The 25,179-nt window shown below is 41.4% G+C and overlaps 1 protein-coding gene across 19 annotated transcripts in view; it reads right to left on the bottom strand.

The window, feature by feature from the left end:
- CACNA1D (calcium voltage-gated channel subunit alpha1 D) overlaps positions 1-25,179 on the bottom strand; it is a 302,856-nt gene that overhangs the window by 109,661 nt on the left and 168,016 nt on the right. The gene's annotated exons all lie outside the window — the stretch shown is intronic.

Here is a 25,179-nt window from a genome sequence, read left to right on the forward strand (position 1 = left end):
CACCTGCAGGTTCCAGCCAAAGCAGTGGACAGGGTCAGGGCAGACCCACCTTACAGCCCAGTTCTCCCTTCCCACACAGGAAACAGAGCACTGGCAAAGCACTATTGTCATCTGTAACCCTCGCTTCAAGCCATGATCTCTCCCCAAAATTCTTCCCTGTAGGAAACAAAGAGGCAGTACAATTTGTTGCCCATTTATGGGAACACCTGCCCTGGAAAGGCTTTGGCAGACCCGTAAATGTTCCCAACTGCTTGTTGTTTACTTCACCTTTCATGTCTGCAATCCTCCATCTACACATACATATAGAATCCCACATTTGCTCAGGCAAGCCTGGGAGTCAGGTGGATGATTACCCAATTTTCACATACAAGAAACCATCTGCATTTCCAACCATGAATGGCTATAGGAGCCAAGTTACATGAGTTCTGGATTTCCTAAATACGATTAAAAAGCTGCTAAGGAAGCAGATGAGATGACAGGCAGCACAGCTTCTGTGCACACAGCCCCAGATTCTGACGGAGGTTGCATCTGCCTTCCTTCTGCCTTCCTTCCAGCCTAAAGCTGGCACATGTCCCTATCAGGGACCTCTTTAACCCAACCCAACCCAAGCGATTAAGAGGAAAATGATGTGCTTACATAAAGCCAACCCCTCTTCTCCCTCTCCACCCTGGGCTGTCAAAGGGCTGAACAGACACTTGAAAGTCTAGGGATGCTGATGCTTCAGAGAACAAGAATCCTCCCCAAGGTGCCATCCTCCCCCATCACCCACACTTTGGATGCCCCAGAAGCTGCCCTTGGCTATATTAGGGCTGATCCATCCCCATCTTCCCCCTCTGGGAAGTGAGGAGGGGCAGGGCTGCAGGGCATTCTGGGCTCAGCCTGTAGAGGAGCTGACTTCAGGGGGTTTGCAGGGTGAACCAAAGCTGATTAAGACTCAGAGATGTTTTCTGCACTCCTCACCCAGGGGCCTTTCCTCCAAGGGAGAATAACTTCCTCTCTCACTCAGGAAGGGCCATCACAGGCAATGACTTGCTGCTCAGGCAAACCATATCCTCAGGATGATTTGGGGCTGCTAGGCCTGCCAGGCTTCCTGAGATACAGGACACACATAGTTCTGGGTAGGTTCACCAAATTAATTTTAACTGTGAAAAAGTCATACCCAATCCACAATGACATCTCTGAAGGATGAAGTGGAGACCCTGGAGGTTCACGTGTCAACATGAAAATATACCATGTCATCTGTTTTTCTTATATACATTGTAAAGAACAATTATGTGGGCCTCATTTCTATTGTTTGCCAAAAGTATCTAAGCACAAATCTTTGTGTTTTGATTCTAATCTTGGAGTATGAAATTTACATGGTTATAATACAGAGTATTCTTATTCCTAGATTCATATCTCATCTGAGTTCTTGAAAAGGATTACAAAGATAGTAAAAGAGTTACCTGAAAAACGTAAGGGTTTTACAAGAAAGGATTTTGCTTTAATATTTTTTATTATCTAACAGGTTGTATCACTGTTGCACATTCTTGATTGTTGAGACATGGTAACACATGCACAGGTAAAATCATATTATGAGTAAAATTTCTGAAAACAAAAATCATGCCTGGCTTATGGCCCATTTATTTCAAATAATAGTCACTATTGCAGAAGTTCAGATAACAAGGTTGTTAATGTAAACCCTCAGAACTGATTTTAGACCGTTCTGAATGACCTAATACTCAGGAGGCACACAACATTTGCTGATTTGGACAGAACTGAGATTTGCAAGCATAAATCTCCTCCTGTTGGCTCTGAGACAGGTTGGAGGGAAAGGGGTGGGAGAAGGGGTCCTTGTGATGGACCTAGGGCATACTGGGCTTTCTGTCTGAAGACCTGGGTTCTAGTCCCAGCTCTGTCACTTGTCTCTTTTGAGCTTCGGTTTCCTCAGCTGCAAAACAGACATAATACTTGTTCTACTGTTTCACAGAGATTAAGTAAGACAATGCCATAGAAATCACAAAGCACTGGACAAATGTGAAGTTGAAAAATAGAGAATATTTAGCTGTTGAATCCAAGCATTAAAAAGGCAATTGGAGGAGCTTTCTCAAATACTAAGGGAGGAAAACTGTAAACAGCTGAGTGTGCCCTAGGCTACATAATCCCAGCAGAAATGAGAAAAGCATAGGACACATGGGATCCCAGGCTCAGAGTGACCTCAATGAGCCAGCGCCCCTTCAATCCTATATCATTCTCTGCTCTGTTAAAAATAACCCACTCCCACCCTTGACAAACTCCAGAAAAATCCCACCCAAGTACACTGAATCTTCTATCAACCTTAGTAGATCAAGAACAAAGTTTTCCATTTTGCATGAGAATTCGTTATTTTAGAAGCTTGTTACTAAGAGACTAAATAATAGCCACTACTACAAAAGTTGATTTTAGACATCTATTGGTAGAAACCATCTGACTCTTTACAAATGACTAGAAATCACAACTCAACATGTGACAGAAGCCTACTTGTTCCAGAGTAGAATTCTATTTATGGTGCATTCAATCACAAGAAGATATAAGAAAGGCTTCAACAAAAGGCACATGGTATTTTACCCTTTATGTACGAAAAGGGAAATAAGAAAAACATGCATATTACACTTCAAGGTGTATCCAAAGGATAAAGCAGAAAATGCAGAATGGAGACAAGTGGAGGGGAGGGGACAAAATAGGAGGGACACCGTTAAGTATACCTTTCTCTACAGTTTTGACTTTTGGAACCATGTTAATGTCTACACATTACAATTTTTTAAATTAAATCAATAAGAATGGGATGGAGGGAAATATCTCTAAAGTGGAAGTGAACTGAGACAAATGAATCTGATTGTATTTCAAAAGAATCACAGCTATACTGAAGAGAAAGACAAAAGTAGCTCAGGTAGCTTAGGATCTCCTGACTGCATGCTCTTGGCCTTGAACAGGGCCAAGTGAGGGAAGAACTACAAATAAATGCTAAATTCTTCCTGGGGTTGTGTGTTTTGTAGTGCTATGGACAAAAGAATGCTAAAACCATTTCAGATGTATTAGAGGGCTTAACGAATGAGCAAATATATCCATGTTGTTTGGAGTCAGGTTTCTCAATGTGGAAGGAAGGACATAGAAACATGAAAGACAAAAAAAAGGAAGACTAGAAGAATCCTCTGGGGATGAACTGGAATTGGAAGTGTTGGTGTGAATTCACGATTGCTAGAAAATATGTATATATGTGTATACATACATATAAATATAAGAATGTGTATGTGTATATACATAAATGCATGTATTTCCTAACTCTGTCAAAAAGATGTGGAAGCAAAGGCACCCCAGTAGTTATGAGCACACCTGACACCCAGAGTGTGGTCTCTAATACCATTTCAATTAAAAGGAACCAGGAATCTTTGGTAAAATGGATGATTCCAGGGACAGGATAGAGTAGGTACAGGAAGAAACAAGTAAGGAAGTGTCAAAAATAAATAAATAAAAACTAAAAACAAAAACATGATAAGGGCATGCCATAAGGTCACAGGAGCCAAAGAAGTATCTCACACTGGCTAAAGGTAGGATAGTTTGAACTCCAAAATAATAAAAAATAGGAATAAATTATAGTTTTTAAAATATCAGTCCATACCTCTTATAGACAGATAAACAAATTAACTGATAGTTTCTAGAGGAGAGGAGAAGGGGATGGACAACATGGGTGAAGGGGAGTGGGAGATACAAGCTTCCAGTTATGGAATGAATAAGTCATGGGAATACAAGGTACAGCACAGGGAATACAGTCAATGATACTGTAATAGTGCTGGATGGGGACAGATGGTAAGGACACTTGGGGTGAGCGCAGCATAGTGTATGAACTTGTCAAATCACTATGTTGAACACCTGAAACTAATGTAACACTGTGTGTCAACTATACTCAAATTTTTAAAAAGTGAAAAAAAAAAGCCAAAGAAAATGAGATAGAATATTAATAAGGGAGATCAGGTGAAGGGTACATGGATTGTTCACTATGTTATTCTAGTAACTTTTCTGTAGTTTGAAATTACTTCCAAATAGAAAAATTTTTCAAGTGTTTGGAAAAATGTAACCATAGTAACCAGATGTGAATTTATGTTATATATGCATTTCCACTTACCGGCCGGATTGGAGGCTCCTCTCAGGGATGGACAATGTTGTGCACGTCTTATGTTTTCCTTTGCACACCTCCATCTCTCCCATGATGCCCCTCTTCAAGCAGGCATGTGGGAAAGTTTGGATACAAGGCACACAGAATGAGCCCTTCCTTAAGAGGCCAGAATGTGTCAGGATAGAAAGCTTGCGATTCCTGGGATCTCCCAGCAGCATGAAAGGAGTGTGTTTCAGCCCAGACAGAGCATCTACAGCAGCTTTCATCATCAGCCTGACCTTTCCCCTCATCATTTACAGGCTCACAGAGCATCTCCCCTCCAGGTCTATGTCCTTTGTAAGAAGCAATTTCTCAGTGGGGAATCTCCCCACCAGTTGGACATCACGACCACCATCTACACTGGCCAGTGTGCACACACCTCACCCACTGAGGCAGCTGGAGGAGTTGTAGCTGGAGTCTTTAAGGAGCGCTTGCCTTCCCCTTAACTTCAGGCTTCATCCTGATGTTCTGCTCAGAAAGCCACAGGGCTTCTCACTGCTGCCCTCAGCACTCCAGGGTCAAATGCCTCTCAGTTCGGCACTCGGGGCCTTCTAACCTTCTTCCACAGATTATTCCAACTCCATTTTCTCACCTTAGAAACAAACACCTTGTATTCTGGCTCTGATCTTCTCAATTCCTCAACCCTCAGAGCCTCTGTCCACAGGACTCCATTCAACTGAGAAGCCCTCTCCCATCTTAAAACTCTAGCTCACCTATCAAGACCCAGCTTTTCCTGGCTACCCCCATCCCCCTACAAAGAGTTCTGCTCTCCTCTGAATCACCAGGACACTCTACTTGGTGAACACCAAGACACAGAGGTGTGTGTGTGTATATACATGCTCCTGATCTCAGCTGGTCTCAATGAGGTATCTCTGACAGAGTCCAGCCCAGTGCCTTACCCCCATCTTCACTACAGGGGATCAGTGGGGAGGGAGAGACCATTACTGCCCTCATTATACAGAAACTGAGGAAGTGGAGGCTCAGAGAGGTTGGCCAAACAAGCCCACGTAGCTCCTGAATCAACCCTCCCGAGGACCTCAACACAGGTACACAGGAGGTAGTGAAAGAGAAGAGTAGAAATATGAAGGGATGAGGACAAAGAAGCAGCTTAGTCAGTCCAGGAGGGGCTTTAAATCCTAAATTCAGGATTGGTTCCCTGTAGGCAATGGGGAACCACCAGAAGTCTCATAGGAGAGAGTCCTTATCAGCTTTGTTTAATAGGAGTTCTATGTGAAGATGACATCATCACATAGGGCATCATTCAGTAAACACTGGTGATGGGGTACATTCAACACCAATAAAAATGCGAGTCAAAAGTAACTTGGCTCTAATTCCCAACCTCATAGACTATTTGGAAGAGCCCCTGTGAGGGCTGTCATGACTGACCCCTATCCATCCCCACACTGTGGTCACCTTGACCTCTGTCCCTCATGCTGGTCCCCATGGTCTGGCCCCACCCAGCAGCATTTTCTCTGCTAACATGGACCTTACTCCAGGGCCAGATGATGCCCCCACTCCCTGCCAGGTAAATACTCCATGCCCATGGGTTCAGGAAAGACAGGCAGGTGGGCAGGAGACAGAGAAAGGACAACCAATGGCAGTGCCAGCAGGATCTGAGCCTGCATAGCTGGGGGTGCTGCCGAAGTTTCCTGCAGGAGAGCCTGTCCAGGTTGTGGCCCCTTTCTAGTAATAACAGAAACAAACCTCTTATGTATTGGGGTTTCTATCTGGGGTCCTCAAAGTGTCTTTACATGCACTGTCCCACAGGCTCCTCTCTACCTTGATGTGGAACAGCCAGGACTAGGACTGTCGATCCCATCTCACAAAAGCCAAAGTTGAAGTTCAACAAGGTAGCATTACTGACTCTGTATCATATACTCCAGAAACAGGACGACCAGGCTCCAAACTAAGCGTTCTTTCCACAGGATTCCCCATCCTTTTGCTTCCTGGCTCAGGAGATGTATAGACTGGACACTTACTGGCCAGGATCGGGGGTGGTGGGTCAAGACAGAATGTATCACTTACCCTTCAGCATTCTGATTTTCTCCCAGAATCCTGACTTGGGCTTAGCAAAGGTGATAGTACACTTCCCCGCATATGCTCTTCCCCTAACTTCCCAGGAAGTTCTACTCTAGGAAGAGACTGCCTGGATCCAGCCAGCCTCCTCCCACCCCAGGAGTCCCTGTGCACCTGCCCCACCCTGCAGAGCGCTCCCCAAACCCTGACATTGCCAGGATTTATGCTCTGGAAGCCCTGGTTCAGTCAACACTATGGGGGAGAGAGCACTTGGCCTGAAGCAAACCATTGCATTCACATGGCAGTAAGGGTCACACGGGACTGACGCCATGCAATTTGCTCTGGAATTTGTTATTTCTCAAACGCCCCCTAAAATAAATGGGCCACTGGAAATCATGTTGATTTAGAGACAGGGTTCCTTCTTGGGTTGTAATGCTATTTGTTTTAACCCAACCCACACAAATAAAATTTAGGCAAGCGCTTTGAAATTTGTGCATGCACACACAGAGAAAACAAACACAAACAAGCGTGAAAACCTCCAGCGAGCAAAGCCAAAAGAATCACTAGGGCTCAGATTTCCAGGAAAAGAGAGGACTCAGAAATTCACACACACACAGCATTCATAAAAAGGCAGAGTCAAGGGAAGGTGAAGAAGCCAGCCCCTGGTTTTGATCAGTAGTGGCCAGTCTTCCTTAGACGTAAATCCCTTCCCCCATGTAAACGTTTATAAAGGAAATGAAACAGAGTGGAAAAAGTAGTTTGGTTCAAAAGATACTTTTAATTTTAAAATCTAATTTTTTTGGAAGTAAGCTCAGTTTCTGTTCAAGGTAATGAGGTGTTTGTAAAAAAAAAAAAAAAAAAAAAGGAAAGAAAGAAAAAACAACCTGTGATGTTTCACAATAAAAAATATTTAAATGAGTGCCATTGGCTCAAGTTCAAAGTTCATCAAAATCATTGGCTTTGTTCCGGTTTGCTGCAACCAGGAAAGGCCAGGATTTGCCCCAGGAGGCTGTCTTTGAATGAGAGGCGGCGCCAGAATGCCAGCTGCCTTGGGACTGCAGCACCCCATCCATGTGACTTGCTCCTTTGCAGAGGACAGGGGGGTGGGGTGCTAATCTGGGACAGCATTCTTCAGTGGGTAAGAGGAGCAAGAGAAAATGGAGGGCTTTTGCTTACACAAGAACAAGATGGGAAAAGTATAACAACCACATTTCCAGCAAACCACACTATGGCTGTTCTTTGGGAACTCATTACTGAAATAGTCCCCATGGTGAATCTTTCTGTAGAGGGAGTCAGTGCTTCCTAATTTTTTCTGTTCATAAAGGTTTGGGTGTCTTAAGAGATTTCTTCAAACCAATGTTCCCCTTTTCATGTCCTTGACTGCTTTCATTGACATAAAAGTCTATGAAAATGCTTTAAATAGAAAACCGTTTCCATCTTTCGAGGAGATGGGCCATTTTCAAAGTAGGTATTTCCTAACATCCCCCCCCCCCTAACTTTTAATGACAAAGATATCTGCTGCGAACAGCAGCTGAGCAGGCATGGGCACACAAAACGTCAGGGACCAGCATCTGTGGCACTTATCCCCACACAAGAGGAGCAGGAATAGGGACAGAGCAAATGTAATGCATGATCAGTCTGGTCTCTTCCTTCAACCTGGCCCTAACTATCTGCTCCTTAAACTCTACACTCCAATCACCCTAAAGTTCACTCATTTTCTCCAAGGCACAGAGATCTTTCAGCTATGCCTGTGCTATTCCCTAAATTAGCCTCATCCGCTCATCCTGATACAGGCCCACTCTGTGAGGTCAGCCTGCAGGCATATTTCTCTAATGTCCTTAGAGTTTCCTAGATAAGAGTCTCGCTTGTGTAGAATTCCGTTCACAGCGCTGCAACTGTTCTTTGATATTTTCTTTTACATACTAAACTGTAAGCTCTGAAGGAGGGGTCACATCTGTCTTATCTTTGTATATCAATTCCTTATCAAAAATGTTGGCCATTGTTCAATAAAAATAGGCTAAATTTGGGGGGTGCCTGAGTGGCTCAGTGGCCTAAGTGTCTGCCTTCAGGTCAGGTCATGAATCCAGGGTTTGGGAATCGAGAGCCCCACGTTGGGCTCCTTGCTCGGTGCGGAGCCTGCTTCTCCCTCTCCCTCTACCACTCCTGCAGCTTGTGCTGTCAAATAAATAAAATCTTAAAAAAAAAAAAAAAAAGGAAGAATCGGCTAAATTCTAATGAACAGTTTTATAGACTCGGGTCTTTTTTTTTTTAATTTTCCTTTTTTATTTATTTTTTTATTAGAGAGAAAGAGAGGAAGAGGGGAGCAGAGGGAGAGAGAGAATCCTAAGCAGGCTCCACACCCAGTGCAAAGCTGGATGTGGAGTTCAATCTCACAACCCTGGGATCAAGACCTGAGCTGAAATCAGGAGTCAGACACTTAACAGACTGAGCCACCCAGGCACCCCCACAGACTCAGGTCTTAAATTAATAATGATCACTTCAAAGACATGGAGTGTGGGCTCCGCACTGGATGGATCTGATCACAAATGCCCATGTCACGTTCTATATCTAAAATTGTACCCATCATGGTCACTAAAAAACAAACAAATGAAGACAGCCAGGGTCCTATAAAGTCTTACAAAGTCCTCCACGGAATGAAATAAAGTCTATCTTGCATCTTAGAATGACATATACTTTCCCTTCACCGCATCTCCTTGTCAGAGCAGAAGAGCTACTCTCTCTTTGAAGACTTAGTTTCCATGGCTACCAAAGACATTCTAGTGCTTCCGGCAGAAAATTTCCCATGCAGGTTGCATACTAAAAGTTACAGATTTCTTGTTTCAATCTGTTTTTGGGGGAAACGTGTTTTAAGAGGCAGTCTTCAAAAACATGAGCTCTCTCATCTCTTATCATTTTCTCTGAATGAAATACATCATTCAATCGAATGAGCCAAGTCAACATCATATCTTCCATGACAGGCTTCAAATACTGCTACTTAAGAAGTCACTTGAGAAACATCTCACTAGACTTTACAGATTCCAGTTTTTAAAGGAAAATAAGGAAAATGTGTACCTGAAATCTGACTTAGGAGGGTAGCAGAACCATTAAAAAATAAACAAGTCTGCAAGTACCAGCAACCCCAGGGCATGTCCTACCTACATGTCGACACCGTTTGCTGTTAGGGGCCTGGTTAAAACCATCTGAGATGGAGTGATGGTTGCATCTGCCTGTCTGTTGGCAGGTTTTTTGACCACAGGTCAGCAACACTGGACTGGGGAAGAAGCTGGCACTGAACCCATCTGTTGGGATGTTCTCAAAGTCACACCTGTCAGAATTTCAGCCTAATCCCACCCACTCGCCATGTCAAAGGCAAACCAGTTGGTGAGAGGGATACAGAGGAGATGGAGGCTCTCCCTCCCAGGAAGGGTTCCTCGCAGGAGGGCAGGATGGGTGGGGGGAGTGCCCTCTGTGGACCACCACATTTAGTTGAGAATAAGGGAATGAGAATCATATGATAAGGGATATTCAGGGATTCAGAGAGATCCATTCCCAGGAAAAGGATCCAAAAGGACCACTTGAGTTAGATGGGACTTGTTCACAAGCACTTTTTTTTAAAGATTTATTTATTCATGAAAGACACACAGAGAGAGGCAGAGACACAGGCAGAGGGAAAAGCAGGCTCCATGCAGGGAGCCCGATGTGGGACTCGATCCCGGGTCTCCAGGATCAGGCCCTGGGCTGAAGGCAGGCACTAAACCACTGAGCCATCCAGGGATCCCCCCAAGCACTTTTTTCTTAAAGATTTTATTTATTTATTTGAGAGCATCAGGCAGAGGGAGAGAGAGAATCTCAAGCAGACTCCACACCGAGCACAGAGCCCAATGTAGGGCTTGATCTCACAACCCTGAGATCATGACCTGAGCCAAAATCAAGAGTCAGACGCTCAACTGACTGAGCCACCCAGGTGCCCCATCACAAGCATTTTTAAGAGGAAAAAGAAACCAATTTTTCTGAAGTCTCCATATTCCACTCTTTCTCTTTGCTAGGGAAATTAACTTGGGGGAGAGAAAGCAACTGATGACACATGAAGAATACAGCAGCTCAGCATGTATTCTGTAGCAACGTGGACCCAGTGGGGTAGACAAGGTCCCACAGGGGGTGCCCCCTCACCCAACACAGGAGGAGCTTCCAAATGATGAGAAAAGCAGCTTGAGCTCCCGAGACAAATAACTCAAGATTTAATTTCTAAATCACTAGAATGCCTTACTTGCAAGCTGTGAGACTTTCAGAAAAGCGCAATGTCTCTGAGCCTTGCTTTCCACGTCTATAAAACTGAGGCAAAAGCACTTCACTGACGTACTTGAGAAGAGTGAATGAAATAAACTGTATAAAGCCCCTAGCCCAGTGCCTAGTGTCTGTCTTAGCAGCTCTATTAACAACAACAGAGACTACGGGGGTGCCTGGGTAGCTCAGCATTTAGCGCCACCTTCAGCCCAGGGCGTGACCCTGGATTGAGTCTGCATCGGGCTGCCTGCATGGAGCCTGCTTCTCCCTCTGCCTGTCTCTCTCTCTCTCTCTCTCTCTCTGTCTCTCTCATGAATAAATAAAAAAAAAATCTTAAAATAAAAAAATTTACAGAGAATAAAGAAAAATTCACACAATCCATACTCAGAGTTGACAACCAAATCCACAGACCTCTCCTTCTCATCTCAGGCCCCAAACCACCTTCTGCATCAATTCCTTCATGTTTATCTCCACCACCATACCCTGCCCATCATCTCACAGCCACCTCACTGTCAGAGCCCCCTACTCCCACCCCCAAGGCTCTCCTCACTCCATACCACCCTGTGGGACCCCAGTTGTGCTTTCCAGGTCTGGCTCCACTGTATCACCTGGCTTTCAAACACCTCAACAGCTCCTATCAATTAAAGAAAAAATCCCGCCTCCCTTATTGGGCTTCCTCAGCTCCTTGCCCATTTTCTACCCCATCACACCCCAGCCAGCCTCTCTGGCTCCTGAAATGTGTGTGCACCAGGCCCTGCTTTCCTTGCCATTTGCGGGATCTGGAACATGTCCTCCTTTCTTTACATCCTTATGAATGCCCTTCTTTCAGTGACCAAATTGAGCTGGTCTCTGACATGCCAGCCCTTCCACTATACACCTAGGGCATGCTGCTAGGTACAGAGTGGACGCTTAATGCAGCTGACTGCTGGCCGATATGCAATCGGCTCCCATGTTGGGCCCTTGGAGTTCCTGTTATGTCTCTGAGAGCTGGCTCATCAGGAACAGCGCAGGATTCAAGGTCAGATGGGGCTCTGGGAACAGCACACCTCCGGAGGCGCAGTACTATCGCCCCCTGAATTAGACTCCTCAGATACAGCAAAAGCCTCCCAGACTCAGAAGCCAAAAAGCTGCAATGCTTGGAGGCTCCAAAAGTGCCAAGAGAGAACTTAACTTAGACTGAGATTTATTTTAAAGCAGAATTTAAAGGGAATGATCCACTTCTGAAAAGATTAATATTTGATCCCTGAATCCAAACCCAACTCTTAGGATAATCAGACTTAGAGAAATTAGGTTAGTGCTTCAAGTGCCACTCCGGTCCTGGAAAGCTGTGACGCCCTGGAGAGAAGAGCCAGCACGTGAATGTTCAGAGTGCAAATAAGGAGGCTTTTCAAATGCACAGAAACAGCCTCCTTCAAGGAGGCTACGAGCTGGCTGCTGCTGAGCACACCTCATGTTTGGGAAGGTCTATACAGTTTACAGGTCCATTCCCAACCATTTCTCTCCCTGGTTCTTAGGACAGCTCTGCAAAAGAAGTGGCAGGGTGGATAAGGCCACCCAACTTCAGGAGTGTGATAACACTGACACGGAGAAGTGAAACCCATTGGTGAAAGTGTGTCGGCAGGAAGCATGTGCAAGACACCCTGAACCTGTGCTCTTCCCACTATGATGACACTAGGGAACCAGTAACCACAGCAACTGGTGATCCCCTTGAACAGAGGAGTCACCTCAGCCAGCAGCACTCAGACCTTTGGCTGGACTGTCCACACCTGCTGGAATAACCAACACATGGGGTGGTCTCTGGAGAACATCTCTGGAGAGACTGAAGCTTCATGGCACACACCTCAGGCTGGGTGAGCCTGACCAAGTGGGCCAGGGTCTCCATCAGCCGAGGACCCTCCTCCCTCAGGAGACCTCACCACCAAGCCTTTACTTTGGCCGATGAATGCCTGCCCAAAGTGCAAGGCACGCGTCCAATGCCCAATTCCTATCATGTAATGCACGGTTATCCCTACATTCCTCTGCACGTCCCTGTCACTGACTCGGCCTTCCCTCACTCTTCCACCTCCTTCCCTGTGCCCTCTGGAATTCCTGCTCCTTTACCCTCAACCTCTTCAAAGGGACTCCCATCCTCCTGGCTCTGATGGAAATCTGGGTCATCTTCTGGCTTCCCTTGCAGTCCTTCCAGATCCCTCCTCTAGGTGGAGTTGCTTGCTTTTCTGTTCCTCTTAACATCTTCATTAACATGCTCCTTCATTCTGCTGTAAAAGCCAATCACACAGATAATCCTGTTCCTCTGGAGATAGTACCATTGGACTACACGGCCTTCTCCCCTTCCTCGGGGTCGTCTTCTGCCAACCTCCTGAAGACTTTGGATCCTGGCTCCTGGTGTCCCTCTCCATTCTAAGCTCTCCCATCATCCCAGGGGACTCCTGTAGCCCTTGCTTGACCCTGCCACCCCCCAGGCTTTGCAATTACTTGATCTATTAAATCTTTAACAGCCATCTCCTCCATAGGGCCTCAGCCGCCTAATCCCCACCACTCCAAATGCTTATCATCCCAAACTTCATCATAAATTCCAGCCTTCTGCTTTCTGACCATAACCTCCAAGCAGCCAACTTCCTTGCTCCCACTATAGACTTTTTTTTTTTTTTTTAAACTCTCTGAAATGCCCAATTCATGGGACCCATTTTCTCCGAGTCTGTTAGGCCTCTTCTTTCCTCCTAATTGAATTTAGATTTCATGATATATCAGTGATCCGTTCAGTAAAGTTCTTGCTAGTAACCTAAATGCTCCTCTATCCCTGGGAAGGGATGGTTTTAACAGGCTGACATCAATGCAGGCCCTTCATCACCAGTTTCAAATAAGGTCTCAACATAACCTATCACTCCCTCCCAGCTCATTTGAGCCTTCTCAATGACTCACTTGAACCTTCTCCATGCTCTTCAGACATATGACTGTCAGCTAGGCTAACCCCCTTCCCTTTAGCAGTTAAGCTTGCCTTCTGCTTCAGAGAAACGAGGAATTAGGCAAGAACATTCCCAGCTTCCCACCATCAAAGCAAACTTACAACTGCCTTACCCTCTTTTCTCTTTACAAAGGAAAGCACCTTCTCTTAATATTACCTATCTTCTGGCATCTTAATAAATTGAGCTTTTTAATCCATGATCATATATCCTTCTATTTGTGAGGTCTTCTTTAATTTCCTTACACAAAGTTATGTGTAGAAGAAGTTTTGTACATTTTTCATTAGATTTATTCTTAGGATCTTGATCTTTTATGCTATATTTTTTTGTACCTTGCATGTCTCTATTTAACGTTGTGAACATATGGAATACAGTTATAATGACTTTTCTATGTTCTTTTTGCTAATTCTAGCATCTGTGTGAGTTCTGGGTTGGTTTCAATTGACTGATTAAGTCTTATTATGGGTCATGTTTTTCTGCCTCTTTGCATGCCTAGTAACCCTTAATTGAATGCCAGACATTGTAAGTTCTATCTTGTTGGGTGGTAGATATTGTGTATTCCTATAAATATTCTACTGCTTTGTTCTGGGATACAGTTATTTGGATCACATTGATCCTTCATGTCTTGCTTTACTGTTTTGTTGGATCAGTCTGGTGCACTTCCCCATCCAGGTCTAGTTATTCCTCACTAACTAGGCAAATCCTTTGAGTACTTTACCCAGTATCCCACAAATTAGGAGTTTTCCAGTCTGACCATTGAGAACAGGCAATGTTCCTGGTCCCATGTGCACTGAATATCATCCTTTGTAATCCATTCCAGTGTTCTTCCTTCAGCCTTGGGTAGTTTTCTACAGACATGTGCTAAATAGTTAACTCTGCTACATCTTGAGGGGGACTTTCTGCTCATCTCTAGAATTCTATGCAGTTGTCTCCTCTCTGATACTCTGTCCTGCATACTCCAGCCACCTTGATTTCTGCAGATTCTACATCTTCTCAACAGTTGGAGGTCACAGGGCTCCATCTGGGTCCCTCCTCCATGTGCTATGGTGACCCCAGATCTCTCTCAAGCCAATGAGCTGGGGCAGTCGTGGTGCTCATTCAGCTTACTTCTCAGGAATTCAGGAATTCAGGTTTCTCAGGAATTAACCCCTGTTCTTAATAACCTGATGGCCAGTGTTTCACATATATGATCTGGTTTGGGTTTTGTTGCTGTCTCAGGTAGGACAGTAAATCTGCCATCTGCTACTGCATCTTCACCCAAGGCAAATACTCTCTCAATTCTATTGTAATGGTATTTAAAAACCAATTTTATAAAAACACAAGTTATGAATAAAAATGCATAGGTTTTAAGTTTGTGGTTTAGCTAACATTGACACTCATTATCAACAACACACTGATGAAGATATAGAACATGGGTATCACTGCCCAATTATCTCATTTTCTTTCCCAGCCAAGCATCCCTCCTCCTACCTGAGGAAAAAAATCAGTGATCTCATTTCTATATTATGGATTAATTTTGCTTATTCCAGAACTCCATATAAATGGTCACACCATATGCTCTCTTTGTGCCTGGCTTTCTTCCCTCAGCAAAATGCATTTGAGCTTCATCAATAACATTGTATTAGTATTTCCATTCCTTTATCCTGCTGGATAGTATGCCAATTTCTGATTACATCACAATTTATTTATTTGCCTGTTGATAAACATTTGGGTTTTTCCAGTTTGGGGCTACTAAGAACAAAGCTCCATTAATGTTCATAGCCAAGTCATAGTGGACATAGGTTTTCATTTCTTTTGGGTCATTATCTATAGGGATGGGACTGCTGGGCCAGTATGGTATTTAACTTTATGAGAAACTGACAAACTTTTCCAAAGTGGTTGTGACATTTTATTTTCTACCAGCAATGTATGAGTGCATAAATTGCTCTATATTCTTGCCAATAGTTGGTATTGTTCATCTTAATTTTGGCTATTCTACTGTATATGACATGGTATCTCATTGAAGTTTAACTTGCACTTCCCAGGTGACTAATGATATTGAACATCCTTAATGTACATTGGCTGTTTTTGTATATTCTTTATATAGTTTCTGCTCAAGTTTTTTTTGCCAATTTTTAACCAGGTTATGTTTTTAGTTGTTAACATTCTTGTATGTTACAGGTACAATTCTGTCAGATATTTCTTATCTATAGACAGAGGAAATATTTTCCCCAGTGTGTGGTTTCCCTCTCCATTTCTTACTTCTGAAGGGCAAAATCATTTAAAAATTTAATTTTTAGCTTTTTAATGGTCCATTTCAAGTCACTGTGTCTGGTGTGACCTAAGGGTCAAGATCCTTTTATTTATTGTTAACTGAAGGTGTCTTTTCTCCATTTTGGATTATTTAGCACCTTTATAAAAAAAAAAAAAAAAAACAATTGATCATATACTTCTTTCTGGAATTTCCATTCCACTCAAGTATTCTATATATCTAAATTTAGGCCAGAATGACATTAAATTTACTTTGCATTACAATAAGTCTTGAAACCAGGTAGTATAAGTCCTTCAACTTTGCTCACTGTCAAGATTATTTTGGTTATTACTTGGCTATGTGGCAATTATGTGTGAATTTTAGAATCAGCTTGTCAGTTTCTAAAAAAAAAAAAAAAAGCTATTAAGATTTTAAAAATCTTAAAAAGATTTATAAATGGTACAGCATTGAATGTGTAGAAAATTGAGGAAAATGGACATGTTAACAATACTGTGTCTTCCAATCCATGATTATGGGATGCCTTTATTTAGACCATCTTTAATTTTACTAATCAGTGTTTTACAATCTTCTGTGTAGAGATCTTCCATAGCTTTCCTTATCTCTATCCTTAAGTATTCTAAGTTTTTTATGCTATTATAAATATATTTTTTAAAGATTTATTCATGAGAGAGAGAGAGAGAGAGAGAGAGAGAGAGAGAGAGAGAGAGAGAGAGGGGCAGAGACATAGGCAGAGGGAGAAGCAGGCTCCATGCTGGGGCCCGATGTAGGACTCAATCCAAGAACTCCAGGATCATGCCCTGAGCCAAAGGCAGATGCTCAAGTGCTGAGCCACCCAGGCATCCCTATAAATATTTTTTCAAATTTCATTTTCCACATGCTTGCAGCAGCTTATATACAGGAATAAAATCTTTGTAAACTGATCTTGTACCCTGTGACCTTGCTATATTCATTTATCATTTCTAACAAGTCTTTGGTCACTTTGTGAATAGAAATAGTTCTTTCTTTCTAATCATTCGGCCTTTTCTTTTTCTTGCCTCAATGTACTAGTCAGGAATTCTAGCATAATACTGAATAAAAGAGGTGAGGGAGGAATGATTACCTGTTTCTAATCTTAGGAAAAAAGCCATTAAGGATGATGTTACAGTTTTGTGAGGTTTTGGTTTCTTTTCTTTCTTTCTTTTTTTTTTTTTTTTAATAGACCGCCTTTTTCAGGTTGAGGAAGTTCCCATATATTCCTAGTTTGCCGAGTTTTTATCATGGTTATAGAATGCTGTCAGTAGCAATTTTTATATTTACTGAGATTATGATATGATTTTTCTCCTTCATTTGGTTAATACGGTAAATTACATTGTTTGAGTTTCCAATGGTGAACCAACCTTGTATTTTTGTTATAAACCCCATTTGTTCCTTTCATATTGCTGGATTAGATTTGCTAATATTTGAGAATTTCTATGTCATATTACTGAAAGATGTTCTTATTATGTCTGGTTAGTTTTGGTATTGAGGTTATTCTGGCCTCGTAAAATAAGCTGGAAAACGTTCACTCCTCAATTACTTGCAAAAGATTTTCCTAGGAATGGCATTCTTTATTTCTAAATTGTTTGACACAATTCACTTTAGACATCATCAAAGCCTCTAGTTCTCTTTGGAAGATTTGTGATTTGAATTCTATTTAAAGAGCAAATATAGGGCTCCTTGGTTTTTTATTTCTTTTTGAATCCATTCTGGTAAGCTGAGTTTTTCAAGAAATTTGCTCATTTCTCCTAGTTATTGAACTTATTCTCATAAAATGTTTTACCCTATTTTCTTGCTATTGTTTTCATGTCTGGAGTGATGCCCCCTTTTCATTTCTAATACTGGTAATTTGTAATTTGCCTTTTTCTGTTTTGATTTTGTCTTGCTAGGGACTTGTTGATTTTAGTAAGCTTTTCAAAGAGCCTGCTTTTGCCTTTATTAACTTTACCTATTATTTGTATTTCCTATTTTATTGACTTTCATTCTTCATTATTTTTCACTTAACTTGGACAAATTTTTGCTTTTCTTTTTCTAGATGCTTAGATGATAGTGTTGATCACTGAATTTAAACCTTTCTTCTTTACTCATATAAGCATTAAAAGCTGTAACTTTCCCTCAGCACTCCTTTAGATGGATAATGCAAATTCTGAGATGTTACGTTTTCACTACTCAGGTTAAAATAACACTTACTGTAATATTTATCCTTGAGTTATAAGTTAGAGATAGGTTATCTAATTTCCAAGTATTTGGAGAATTGTCTAGACAGCTTATTGTGATTGACTTCTACTTCACATTTATTGCTGCTGGAAAAAAACATACTTCTAAGATTTCAATCTTGTGAAATTGAGTGAGACTTTTACTGTCCATATGTGGTCTACCTTGGTTAATGTTCCATGCACTTTTGAGCAGAATGTGTATTCTGCAGTTCCTGGATATAGTGTTCTATAATTATCAATTAGCTCAATTTGGCTGATAGTCCTTAGACATTATGTATACTTAGTGTTGCTCTATCAATTATTGAAAGGAGATTATAAGAACTTTCATCTATGTTTGTGAATTTTGTGAATTAGTTTCTTCACTTAATTTTTATAGCTTTCCCTTTGTGTATATTAAAGCTTATTTCTTTATGTATTTTAAAGACACTTAGAATCCTCATGATCTTCTTGATGAATTGATCCCTTTATGAGATGCCTCTATCTCTGGAAAAACTCCTTGTATTGAAATTCCTTTTGTATGATATTAATATAGTTACCCAACTTTTTGTTTTTAAACTATATCTATAACATCTTTCATTTTTATATGCAGTCTAACAATAGGTCCTTTAATTAAAATGTGTCCATTTGCATTTAATGCAATTAGAGATGTGGTTGGATTTAGGTCTACCATCTTATTGTTGGTTTTTGGTGAATCCCACATGTTCTTTGTTCTTTTCCTGCCTTACTTTGAATAATTGAGTATTATTACTACTTAACACTCAACTTTATCTCTTCTTTTGGCTTTTAGGATAACACTTTATTTTTTAAATCGTTGCTCTAGAGATTCATATAGGCATCCTGAATTTATTATAGTCTACCATGAATTCTTAATATTTCACATATAATGTAAGAATATTACAATAATAAAGTTCCACTTAACTCTATCTTTTGTGTTATTGTTGTCATTTTTTAACATACTGTAGTCCCTACAATATTTTTATTACTTTCACTTTCATCATCTTTAAAGAAATTCAGAAAGGAAGAAAATTCTGTATTCATGTTTACCATTTTTGGTGTTCCTTACTTTTTAATATATTTTTAAAATTTGGCATTATTTTCTTTAGCCTGAAGAACTTCCTTTAACATTTTCTATAGTGCAGATTTGTTGGTGACCAATCATCTCTGATAATTTCTTTAATTCATTTTAACTTTTTATTTATTTATTTTTATCTTAACTTTTTAGAAACATTTTACTAAATACAGATTTTGGTTTCTTCTTTCAGCTCTTGAAAGATGTCATTCCATTGTTCTACAGCTTACATCATATCTGAGAATAAGTCAGTGTATAATCTTATTTTTTCCCCATATATAATTGCCCTTTCCCTTCTGGTTTCTTTGAAAATACTCCCGGTCTTTATTCTCAGCAATTTGCATTTGATGGGTCTACGTGCACTTCTTATGTTTCTACTACCTGAGGTTTGCTAAGCATCCTGGATGTTGAATTTATAGTTTTCAAAAAATTTTCAACATTTGGGCTATTATTTCTTTAAAAATTGTTTTCTTCTCCAATCTGTCCTCTACTTCTAGGACTCCATTTTCACATCTCTCAGATTAATGTTGTCCTTGGAGATCACGAAGTCTTCACTGATCATCTCTCTTTTCCTCCCAGTGTTCAATCTGTTTATTCCAGACATAGTATTGCCTCTATTTCTCTGCTGAGATTTGCAATCTGTTCCTTTAGTATATCCATCCTTTCCTTCAATTCATTAAACAGGTTTGTAGTAGCAATTTCAAAGTATTTGACTTCTAATTGCAACACTCCTGTCATCTCTCAATTTGTATCAACTTATCCACCCTTAACTCTGATCATGTTTTCCTGCTTCCTTTCATGTCCTGTGATTCTTAATGATGTGGAGAAACATTTCGGAGAACATCTGGATTTGGGTGTCTTCCTGTAATGGGTGTTGACTTTTGTTTTGGCAGGTATTTAATTAATTAGCCACTTAACCTGGGCCTTTCGAAGCTTGTTTTTAAGCTTTGTTAGGGTAGGTCTAGAGGAGCTCTTACTATAGAGCTAAAGAAGCCTCAACCCCTAAGGCCTGGCTTTTCTGAAGTCTCAATTGACTGTCCAATGTATTTATCAAGGTCAGTCCACTCCAGCTGATCAGAACCCCTGTGTTTCCCAGCATAGTGAGGTCTCCAGTAGCTCACAGATTTCTAGGAGCTGTTCTCCACCATGTCTTGGTAGTTTCATAGCAGCTTAGAGTCAAAGATTTAAGAGGATCCCTAGTTAGATTTCCAAAGCCCCCTTCTCTGCAAAGCCCTCTCCAGTACCCTGCTCTGAAAATTCCAGCTGCCTCAGCAGCCCACGCTCTGCTCTTTGCCTCCTCAGCAAAAGACTGCTGTCCTCTGCTGGGCTCTGCCTCCCTGGGCCTCAATTCTGAAAGGGTCTTCAGGCAGAAAACCAAGGCATTTGTGGGGCTTACTTGATGTGTTTCCCTTCTCTTAGGGATCCCAATCCTGCACTGCCTATTTCCATCTCTGGGGGGGGGGAAAGACTGCTTCATATATTTTGGCCAGTTTTCTAATGATTTCTGGTAAAAGGTGGACTCTGCAACTGTTACTATGTTGTGGCTGGAAGCAGATTATAAACAGTTTAAATTGACCTTCCCATATCCAGTCTTATCTACCAGTCCATTCATATTGCAGCAGCCAGAGTGATTTTTACATGCAAATTTTTCCATTTTGTTAAGAAAATTTCCAAACATTCATAGAAGAATTATGCAGTAAACACCCAAATGCCTACCACCTAAATTTCACAATTAACATCTAGATTTTCTTTATCACCTCTCTATCCACCCTTCTATCCATTCACAAAGTCATCTTATTTTTTGATCCATTTCAAGGTAAGCTGAAGACATCATAACACAGAATTACCCTTATAAAATGCAAATATAAATCACATACTTCCTGCTTCAAATTCATCGGTAGCTTTACCTTTCAGCTAATGACCAAAATCTGTGATGTGATCTAGAATGACCTTTCTTGATTTGGGTTTTGCTGATCAGTCTTTTCTCTCCACCCTTCTTTCCTTGGTCCCTGGGTGCCTGCCCCTCTGGTTTTGCTCAGTTACTCCAACATCCTCTGCTCCTCCCTACTGTAGGGCCTTTGAGTGAGTTTTCCTTTGACTAGAATACCCTTCCTCAACTTCAACTTCTCCCCCATCTTGCCTGGATATGATGGCTATTCGTGCATTTTCCCTTCTTCTGGGATGCTTCTCCTCAGCCCCTAGATATCAGCTGTGCCTTTTAAACACTCTCACAGCCCTACATACCTTTCTTTCAAAGAATTTACAGAAGTTTATAATTATAATCTTTGTCTCTCCCATTAGATACAAGCTTCATGAAGACAAAAACTAGGCTTTGTCTCATTATTAGAAACCCAATGTCTAGTAAGGTGCTTGGCAAATACATCGACTATTGTGTAGGCACTTAAAAATATTCATTAAATGAATAAGTCATTTTTTTCCTTAAGAAGTGTAAGAGAAAAAACATCTAGCAAGATTTTCTGATTCTTTTTTTTTTTTTTTTTTTAGATTTTCTGATTCTTATTAGTCTGTTATATTGAACCCAACCAGCAGGTACAGGGTCAGATCTTGATACTGCCCTCCAAGCATATTGCCCTAGTTCAGATGCTTGAGGAAGACAGTCATTCAAAAAGCCCTCCAGAGACAGGAAATCCATAATTTTTCAGTGCTCCTCTAGACAGCCAATCTAAATTCTCATAACACGGTGGCTCCATATCTTCATTTGATTCTCAGAGACACAGCTCTGAATACCAGAGTTTTGTTTTGTTTCAGAGGGAAAGCATTTTGATGGTACCTTATAGGATATAAAACCAGACACTGCTCAGCACCTTACTCCATGCCTCTACCTACCTACCTACCTACGTGCTCCCATCTTATACACCACGGCAATAAGCATTACTCCCTTCCGCCTCCTGGGACCCAGGACAGCGGTCTTGTGGGGGAGGAGGATACTTGTGCCTTGGATGCATACATCTGCTGAAATAATAAAATGAAATTCCAAGAAGGGAACAACTGCTGGACTTTAATAAAGAACTCCCTGTACTATGAACATACTGGCCTTTGTATGCCAAGCTGCCCGGCTATACCAATATTTGATCTCTGTGAGCAATTCTAACAGCCTGCAAAAGAACATCACACAGAAGAAAAAAAAAAAAACTGACAAGGCTGACAGTAGCAACTTAGGAGCAACCATCAATATGTTTCTCATAAGAAGTCAAATTATTAAGTTCATAAACATTCCTTTCATTGTACAGCAATTGTTAAGGCCACCAATCGAATAGGGAACACAGGAAAATTATGGCTTTAATTTTGGCCATTAAGTTTCCAGCAGCTTTATGAAGAGCTGGGTCTGTGAATTAAAGTAGTATAATGAATTCTCTTCCCCCAGGACTTGGGATCAAAGACTAAATAACCAAAAAAAAAAAAAAAAAAAGACTAAATAACCTGCTCTACAACACCAACGCCCACAACTACGTCTCCCCTTCTCTTAACTGCCCATCAACACAGCAGAGCACGGTGGAGGGAAGGCTGCCGAGGGAGCCTGCTCAGCCCAGAGCTCTCCATCAGCACAACTGGGGCCCAGGAGGAAATACGTGGCCAGAGGTGGCTCCTGGTCCTCAGCGGTCTTTGCTGTGCATTATAAAAAAGGAACTCAGTCAGGAACAGATGATAGCCACAGCTGACAAGTGAGAGAGCTCTGCTGAATCTGTTGCCGGTGCCTGGCTGCTGTCCACTGCTGTTGCCAGGGAAACAGGCGTCAGCTTGATGGAAACAAGGATCAGCGAAAACTTTCACTTACCTCGCTTCCCCTGATCCCCGACAGCCATTTCTATGGAAACAGTAGCTGAGAGCCAGTGGCAGAGAGGTTACCACTCACTTGCTAATGTCAGGTGTGGCTACCAGCCTGTGCACTTCAGGTACCGTGGTACCGACAGCACCAGGATCCAGCTGCCAGCTACCCCCAACAGCCTTTTTACTCTGCAACAAGAAAGTTCAGTCTTTAAAAGTATATAGAAATGTTTCGCTTGGTTCTTCATCAGAAAAAGGAAATTTAGCATTCTTCCATGGAAAGCTGAAGCGGGGCTCAATTCCTTGTTCTACCCAAGCCAAACCAGGTGAAGGCACTAAAGAGAGCCCATGGCTCTTTCCCTCAATCTCCAACCCCACTCACAACATTACTTCCAAGCACAAGAAAAGAGACACCCAACTGTGTGGGAAAATCTTTCACATATTAGCCTAACTCAAAAATTAAAGGAAAAACCCAGCTAAATCTGAGAGTTATTCTGCTGCCAGTGATCATTAAAGGGGTCTTTGTCTGCAATTCTGGCAGCATGATCACTAATTACAGGTAGAAAAAAAATTTTTTTAAGTTGTAAGATCTAAGAACCCTATACCCTCTTTTTTGTTTTTAGACTAGAGTTCGATGTGCCTTCTTAATCTGCTGGTCAGGAGACAGAACTAAGTCATGAATCAGTACAAGTTCATTCTGTAATACAGAAGCACCCAATCACACAGGCAGCCTGGTTATCCCATCATTTAACACCACCCCTTTCGATGTTGTAAGCAATTCAACTACTCTTCGAAGACGCAGGTATGTCAGAGGAGTATGTATAGGAAAAAATTCTGGTGTTCATTTTCAATCAGCAGATGCTGGTAAAGTGTTGAATGAGAGCAAAATCTAATCCCAGTCATGAATAATTTATAAGAATGCCTCTTCCCAGAGGTTACGTCTCCACTTAGAAAGCATTCACCAGTGATACAACTACCATCTACCTGCTATGTTTTGCCTCCTGAGCCAATATTCAAGGAGAAGGAATCAGAGGCAACCTCTGACCTACCATGTCTTATATAATGGTGTGAATTTAAATGGACCAGGGTACAAATGATGATGCCCCAGACCGATCCTGCTCTGTAAAATCCCAAAATAATATAATCCAGAGTCCGCACCACTACCATTACCACCACCTTCCCTCCCCATTCCTTCCATATCTACAGTTGTACAGTCAAGTAGCCATGCCTAAGTCTTTGTGAGGCCCTGGGATTTGATGTAACTAGAATGGAGTATAAGAAGAGCCGAATAGTGAAACTCAGAATAATTCACTGGTTTTAAAATGGCCCTTGCTTTTTCTAGAATGCTTCACCTCATCCATGTTCCCTCAAAACTTGTGAAGATAAACAGGCCTCTAGTAATATAAAATTGGATTAATGATTTAAAAAGATACCTGTGATCTGGTAAATTAGAACTTACTGGGACACAGAGAACACAATTTAGAGATGAAGGACTTTGAACTTAGAGACATGGGCTGGGTTTATATTCAGTCTTAGGTCATAAAATCTGCTTTACAAAAAACATTATCTTTTAACATACAAAGCCTGCTTTAAGAAAGTCTTTCAAATATTTTCCCTAAGATGTTGGCAAAACCAAAGCTTTGAATTCATAGGCGAGTTATAAATGATTTTAATCTATTCTTTAAAGCAGGCCCAGGAGGTGGTTTATGTAATATCTTTCAGTAATTACTGGCTTATGTCATTATATATACATGTGTGTATGCAATAAAACATTTAAAAATATTATATAACTTAAGAGTTTCCACTATGCAGGCCGATCTTGACCAATTATTATTAAAAAGACTGAGTTGATTAGATTTTTTTTTTTTTTTTGCAACAAATCACGTTTTATATTCTCTCACTCAAGCCACCACGATAACAAGGAGCAGGCATGCTATGCTCCAGCTCATTGAATCCTCACACAACTCACATGGTTGGTATTTTAGCTCCATTGCACAGATGAGGAAAGTGAGGCTCAATGAGAATCATGTCATTACTTTCCAACTCTAAAGCTGGTGTGATTAACCATGATGCTACAAAAATGCCATTCCCCTACGTTGTGGGGAAAAAAAAATTCACTGTCTGAGAGAACCTGAGTCACAAAGATTTAGAGCTGGAAAATACTTTGTGGCTGACAAAGAACAGCTTCACCTTGAACCATAGCTTCACCTTGGGGGGCACAGAGTTCAGCATGAATGTGTATACAAGACTCTTTTCTCTTGGTCGCTTCCTGGTAAATCCAGAAAATGGTACACTTTAATTTCCAAAGAACTCCTGTGTCTGTCCCCATTTGCCCAGAGAGGGGACTGGGAGGAGGTCCATGGATTTAGGATGAAGATGCATTCGATGAGTCAAGTCCTTTACTTCTA

This window comes from Canis lupus, chromosome 20 (assembly GCF_003254725.2).
Source record: "Canis lupus dingo isolate Sandy chromosome 20, ASM325472v2, whole genome shotgun sequence".
In the NCBI taxonomy this organism is placed as follows: domain Eukaryota; kingdom Metazoa; phylum Chordata; class Mammalia; order Carnivora; family Canidae; genus Canis; species Canis lupus.